Source organism: Astatotilapia calliptera, chromosome 11 (assembly GCF_964374335.1).
Source record: "Astatotilapia calliptera chromosome 11, fAstCal68.1, whole genome shotgun sequence".
NCBI classification, from domain to species: Eukaryota; Metazoa; Chordata; class Actinopteri; order Cichliformes; family Cichlidae; genus Astatotilapia; species Astatotilapia calliptera.
The window spans coordinates 24070626-24078632 of NC_137432.1; positions in this window are offsets into that span (position 1 = coordinate 24070626).

Here is an 8007-nt window from a genome sequence, read left to right on the forward strand (position 1 = left end):
ACGCGCACACAGGCACCTTTATATTATTAATTCTGTTTTGTCGAGGGGTGGAGAGGTAAGAGGGAGCGTGGAGTGCAGAGATGGGCTTGGGATGATGAGGAGAAGGGTTGTGGAGGATGTGCAGGGAAGGGGACAGAGGTTGGAAAGTAGCAGTCGGCAGACAAGTAGAATAGAGGAGATGTGAGCTGATGGTGGAGTGAAGTGAGGTAAAATGGCAAGAAGCGAGGTCGAGCAGTGGTAGAGGGGAAATCGTTTATACTGCAGCCCAGGTAAGGGTGACCTGTTTGTCTCTGTCGACCTCCGCTACTCCCCTGATGTCTCTATAATAGACCCGTGAAGCACGCAAGCACGACAACACAATGCAACCGCCCATAGTAACAGAGGCCCAGAGGCACACTTAAGCGCCGTTCCACCATGATAACTTTGGGGAATTCAGAGAAATTTCAGCTAATGAATTTAAAATCACCATTTGCAAAATACCAAACTCTCTGGGGTTGCTTTGACTGATACAGCATGCATTTCAAAGTAGCTGGCATGGCTTTACTGGTTATAATATCAGCCTGTTAGTTGGTTATTTACTTTGTTTGGTTAGTTGGTCAACCACTTTGGTTTGGAAATAACTAAAAATAGATACCATGCTTAGACTACCGTGACATTTGCTGTCTCCAGATGATGTGTGTATTTTTCTCCAACTCAGTGTGACAACAAGCTATTGGCTGGACCAGGCTGAACTTTGACTTTGTTGATTCTGTGACCTTTAATCTGGCACCAACGTGAGGTTGACATTTAGAGTATTTAGTTAAATGTCTTATGCACTAACAACCAAAGACATGCATGTTAGGTTGATTGGTTATTCTAAATTGGTAGTAAGGTGTGGATGTTGGCGTGGTTTGCTGTCTCTCTGTGTTAGTCCTGTGATGGGCTAGTAATGATAAAGTCACACTAAGGAAAATAGTGGTTGGCTACTACTGCACAATGAACATGAATTCTTGTTGCCTTTGAAATGGTTGCTTCAATGACAGGAGCATGACTTGTCTTAACTTCCTGTTAGTTGCCATCGTCAGTTTGCAGTTTGCATAGGGTTAAGTTGGGAGTTATACACAATATGTTTGTGATAACTTTTAAAATGCACATCAGTTGCAAATCTGTTACAACACAAATATTAACCAGAAATACGAAAATTCCTCCACAGATGGCGACATAGTTGCTGCAGGATGGTGATTTAACTACAAAATGACATAGACGGTCAACAACCGTGTTTGCATTTAGCAATACAACCCGAAAAGCTTTATGTCCCCCCGTTGCTCTCAGTCCCTAAATCACGACTCACATCATGCAATCTACTTCATTGGTGGTCTTTAAATCCAGGTTAAAAACTCTTTTTTATTCGCTGGCTTTTGACTGAGTGGGTAACTGGCACTGTTGTTTTATTGTTATGTATTTATTGTATTTATTGTTCTTATTCTACTGTTTATAGTTCTACCGTACGGCACTTTGGACAGCCTTGTGTTGTTTTTAAGGTGCTGTATAAATAAATTATGGTACTTTATGGTATGGAATACCATAAACCAGTTTGCAACAAATTGCAATGTTTCCCATTTCACAAAGTGACACGTTGCAGAAAAGTTGCACCCACTGGTGCAGCTGCCTGCGATTGGTCTCAGTTGACAGTAAATTGAAGGAAATCCCCAGACAGCCCCAGATTTTTTTTTGTTGTTGTCGCAAGGAGGTTTCCATTTAACTCTAATATGACTGAGCCATAACCAGGTTCCACTAATAATTTGATGCAGGTTAAGTGGAGTTAGTTTTTGGACTAGATTAGATCAATGGTAATATGTGACTCTTCACCAGATTAACACTTGAACTGGATTAATACTTTTTTATTTATGACCACAAAAGCTGCCAAAAGTCCCCTCAGCTGTATTTTGTTTAGAACCTACAAGTAACAGCTAGCATGCTGACAAGCTAAGCAGAAATGGTGAACATGTCAGAACTGTCACATTATTTGCGCTAAACAACAGCATGTCAGCGTGAATACAGTGTAAATACAGCATCACGGAGTTGCTAGTAGAGCTGCACACTCGAAGTCTTGTTTCCCATTAATGGCTGTCCAAACACAGATGTTGCTACATCCTGTCAAAAATATGTCTATTTAGCCAAACAGCAGAATTTTTTTTTTTTTGCAAAAAACATCACTGACATGTTTGTCAACCATCAAAGAGCAGAAGCTTTTGCACCATTGTTCAGTGACTGCAAAGAGGGGAATGCACCGTAGAGTAAAAATGCCGACACTCTATGACAAACAAACGCCACAGACTGTTGACTTATAACTATCTAAGAGTATCCAGCAGTGGGTTTTTCCTTAAGGCAGTAGCTATAGATCTAGCTGGAACTTGAAATCAAAGTAAGCCAGGCAGCCAGGTGTTTTTGATTTGTTTCTCTGCCCACTTCCTCCTCCCGTTTCTCATTTTTATCATTGTCCTCTCCACATGATACCCACCCCACACCCCCCCGCAATGAAATCATTTCAGTGAAGATCCATTTTATTACTTTGATTCTGAAATAACACAGAGCGCAGTGGCAAAGTTGAAAATGAGCACAGATGACAAGTAGAAAAAGACAGAGGGTGAGAAGCAAGAAAGGCGAGGAGGAAAGCTTGGCCTGGAGCTATGGAAAGTTGTAATAGATGTTATGTGAGCAGCAGGAGAATAAAAAGCATGTGGGCGTTTATATGGAATTAAGATTTGGGTAGTCATTACCATATTGTCTAAGACTTTGGTGCTTTTTATAAGCCTGCATTAGTTTTTCTCGAATTACATCTACAAATAACACACCCAGGTATACAGTTACACACTTCAAAGAACAATAGGCAATAGGGGGAAGTAATCATAAGAAATATATATCTATATATAAAATGTAGTGTGGCTAAAATACAGTGTGTGAGAGAAGAACTCTGCCAGCCTTTTACAGAGAAATGAAAAAAGTTAGTCCACCCTTTAGCTCCAGACAAAACCAGGTCAAAAGCTTAACCCTGCAGATCCACAACAAAAGAAAGAAGGTCTCTGTTTATCAGCCGGCGAGTTCAGCTAGAAACAGCAAGTAAAGACACTGACCCTACAAAAGTGCAGCTGCAGTGTTATACTAATCCTGGTGGTAATCGAGACTGAAGTGACAGCTGGCCTGGAAAAATGAAAGGTTTCTTCTACACTGGTGTTCAGGTCGAGTAGCGCCTCACTGTCACCCGGAGCTGTCACCTGAAAACTAATGAGCTGCCGCCACGAATCTGCCCATGTCCCACTTTACTGTCAGTTACGAGCAACATGTCACCCTGATGTGTAAGTCAGACACACAAGACAAAGAACACAAATACAAAAAAGATAAACGCAGTATAATTCAGTATATTGTTGATAGATGTTTGCTTTCACATGCAAATCTTTTTGGAAATGTGCTTGTTTTTGTTTTTTTGGGTGATAGAAACAGATATGGTTCCTCCGGTTTTCCCTCTTTGTGCTCAGCTAAGCCGGTGCTGGTTGTAGTTTCATATTTATTGCAGAAAGTCAACTGTAAATCTCTCAGAAAGAAAAATAAAAGTTTAACAAAACTTTTAAGTGAGGGGACATGAAAGGTTGGATTGGACTGAAATTTATTTACTGCTGTTTTGTGCTTGTTGCTCTTAGTGATAAATTACCTTTGTAAGGTCACCGAGTAGCAAACTGCGTGCTACCTACAATCATAGACTGTATTTAAAAGATGGATGTTTCCACTCTGACATCACTCTTTGATTTGTCAAGCTCTGAACTGTTGACTTTAATGTCACGGCCCTCTCTGTCATGTTTTTTTATACCAGACACAAGAGAGTGGAGGATTTAACTGAGACACAATTCCAGCGATGTGTTCATGTTGCAGCCCTCAAATTATTTAGTGTCTGTTTTACAAAATAGACATTAGTTCATTTTAATAAGACTTCAAAATGAGCAAAAAATGCAGGTTGAAAGCATTACTGTGTTGGCTCTAGTTTCATTTATTTATTTAAACCTGAGTCCTGTGCCAGTCAGTGGGATTTGAGGTTTAGCACGGTAACTTTTCAGTTGTTAGTTTTACTTCCTTTTATAATGTCTTAATTAGTTTCAGCTGTGTCTTGGTTCACCCTCCTTGTGTACTGTGCTCTTCTCTGCATGCAAGGAATTTTTTTTTGTTTTGTTTTTTTAAAGAGCATCCAACGTCTTTGTCTTTCCCAGTAGAGCATTAGTAAGAAAAGTAGATTCTTAACAAGTTTATTCCTGATTCATCTATTTATACCTGTTGACCTTGTGTCGAATTTTTTTTGCCTGAACATGTGTTTACATTTTGATTTGTATATTTTTTTCTTGTTGTCAGACAGTTAAACCCTAATGTAACCTGTCAGATTTTCCTGTGTTAATGACAGAGCTGTGAATACTGATCGGTCTGTTAACGTCCAGAGTCAGCTTCTTTGTCAGCTTCCTGGCTTCGGATAGGCTCGACTTCATGAATATAGGAGGTCTCTTGTAGTCTTACTGACTAAAGCGTACACATATTCAAACAGAGCCTTTAATACTTTTCCTTTGACACAAATTAGTCTCCAGCACCTTTTGCTCCTTTCAGTGTGGATTATGTGTTTAACCCCTTCATATTTTTGTATCAAAATCTGTCTTTCTGCTGCCAGCAGACCAGGCCATGCTTGTTATTGGTCAGATGTTGCCAACACGACCACTCTCATGAAAGCACTCATAGCTGGATTGGGAAACCCTGGATTGACTTATTGAGTTGATAACCACCTCTGTGTGACCACTTACCCTGATTGCGGTCGTTAGCGTAAGTAGAGCCAGATAACGAGAAGACTTCCTGCATATGTTTAACTTGCTTTATCGTACAGGCCACTAGATGAACAAGGCGTCCAATATTATGTGATTCAAACAAGTCGTGTTACTACAAAATGTGTTTGTAATCAACTGCACAGTGACTCTCGGCAGCAATTTCTGATCGATACTGTCACAGCTAAGGTTTCCTTTGATTTAGATACCGAATTAGTTATTTATATGTAGTTAGAACATATTGATGCTGTAAATGGAAAGCAAACCTGTGTTAGACAACAGTATACAATGCAAATGCTTCATTGTGAGTACAGGTAATTATTTAAGACTTTCATGGTACCTGCTAGGGCTGGGCCATATCATACCGTGCGTATCACGGTAATACCGGTATAATGTTAGGCAATGATAAGAAAATGAAATATCGCGATGGAATATGAGTAAAACGTGCATGCACAGTACCTTTGTTTACATACGCACATGGCGGAAAAAGCATGGCGGCGACGCAGAATGAGAAGGGCGAAAGTGGATCGTTGAATGAAACAGATGAACCAGAATTGGTTTGTAAAAATGCTGCAACTTCAGTGGTGTGGGACTGGTTTAGCTTTCATCCATCTGATACACAACAAAGCACTATTTTTGGTAGAGCATGCTAGCGGGCCGTCATTATTACCGTGTTTTTCGGAAAATACGGCACACTTAAAATCAATCCTTTGATTTTTCTGAAAAATCGACAGTGCCCCTTATAACCCTGTGTGCCTTATGTATGAATTCTGGTTGTGTTTACTGACCTCGAACAGTTTTTATGTTGTACACGGCGCTCGAAAATCTGTCAGAAATGTTTTAGTACGACTTTCGTAAGCTATGAAGCCGCACCGCTTGATGGATTGTTGGAACATTACAGCTACCGGAGGCAGGAGCCTCTCAGAGTAATACGTACTGTGCTTCAACATAATATTACCGTATTGTGTGTGTATAACCTCTTTTTAAGTTTTGTGGATATTTTACATGGTTATGTTGAGGATATGTCGGCCAATTTCCACTGGAAATGTCTTTTGGTTAAACTGTCAGCAAGGAATTTGCATTTGCACTGTTAAATTTTTATATAACTTTAATGCACATAAAAAAACAGCTGCTTGTTTAAGTGAAAATACATTGATGGGGTTTTTTGCACTAATAAAGTTGTGGAGTTGTAAAGTATTTTGTCTAGTGTCAATTATATCGTCAGTTTATATCGTTATCGCAAATTTTCAAATGTATATGGTGATAAATATTTTTTGGCCATATTGCCCTGCCCTATACAAAAATATAGCTTGGTGCTAATGAGAAATAGCTGCAGATCAAATTTAGTCCATTTCTAAGCCAGATGTTTCGTCTCTATGACAGAAAGCTTCTCAGTTTTAAAACAAAAACGTGTTTTTCCTTGAGCCCACTGTTTGAAGCATCTTTTGTTTCACAGGAGTACAGCACTTTTTCTGTAGTGTCTCTGAAGCATCTCTTGCTTTACATTAATCTTGTCTTCTGGAGTTTCTTTACAGTAATGGTGGTTTATTGTTCTTTCAGCTTATGAAGTGTCTCCTGCCATTTGTTTACAACGTTGTTCTTTGAAAAACCCAAAGAAAAAAATGTTATTGTTTGTATGTACATGCTGCAGGAAAAATGTAATTCTACCTTTGTAGATCAATAAAAACCATTGTATTCTAATGTATTCCACTCACTATTCTAATCTATCCTTTCCCATTAGCAAACATATGGGCATGCTGACTGCAATGGCTGTTATGTAATTAATAGTCATGGCGGTGCAATTAAAATTGGGAGACTTTATGCGCTTGCTGATTAAGATATTTAAAGCATGAAGTACCCAAGGCTCTTATTTTTGTGCAAGTTTCTGCTGCGTATCTTCTTGTTTATACTCGTTCGTCTTTTGTTTCCTCGAGCAAATGTGTGTTTGTGTGAGAAATGAGTGCTGCCTCTGTGTTTATGAGTGAGGCAAGCGTATGTATGCGGCGGGGAACAGTTTTTAACACTTATCCTTGACTTTTCCTTTACCCGCATGCAATTAATTACTGCCCGGAATAACGGCCCTGGGATCAGCTGCTGCTGCACTAATGAAAACACATCAGTGTAAATGCAAGGCCAGCCGGAGTGTTGTCGTGCGGCGCTTTGAGACCCTGCACCGCCATCCATTTGCAATGACAATCATTATCGCGTGAAAGCAGTGGTCTCCAACTCTATTGCAGAGGGATTGTGTGTGTTCACAGTCCCAGAGTAATCCATATTCACTTTCTTAATTGGCTCAATTAGTTCACTCAGATACTGTATGAATTTTACACTCTGCCTATCCCCAGATAAAGTCCAGTTAACGTATTACTGGGCAGAGGTTACAAATTGGGTTCCCAGTGGTAAGGCTTAATACGCGGAGGATTTAAAGTCTTTTAGGTGGTTGAGTGAGCTAAAAACTGTATTGCTTACACTGTAATGAGGGAACGCAAGCATTTTGGCCTCACCGTTTAATCTCATGGGAGTCGCATACCCATGGGAATTCACACACAGAAGCACACTCACATGACATATCAAACAATGATAGCAACACAATGGGAGGTAAATATGCTTATGATAACATTGATGGAGACCCTTTGATTCACTTAACATCCATTCTGTGGAGAATATATATCTTTTCAAACCTCGTGCTCACACACACACAACCACAATAAGACTTTATCAAGTCAGTGTTGGTGTGTGGATGAAGTTAGTCATGTTAAACGGTAAAGCTTAATGTTTATTCTCGTTTAATGTCTGAGTAAGTTACTGCACCGTCTGGAAATGGGAAACAAATGAGGACGTTTATCGATAACTTCAAATCACGGTGATATGCACTCATCTAACCGTAACTGTCGTCCGCCTACCCGAACGTTACCCCAACCTTAAAACATGACATCACAGGGGCTTGCTTTTTGCCCCTCGTGTTGAGTACGCACATTATGTCCCCACAACATGAGTAAAATGTCACGGGGGCTCGTGCACACACCACGACGTCAGACAAATGAGGCAGTTGCATTACTGTCTGTGTAGCGTATGGAGGGCGTGTATCGATCTGGAGCAGAAGCTCGTTCATCAGTGTGGTTAAGCAAAATACCATTAAGGCTCAGGAGAAATTGTGTACACACATGGCCTGCAA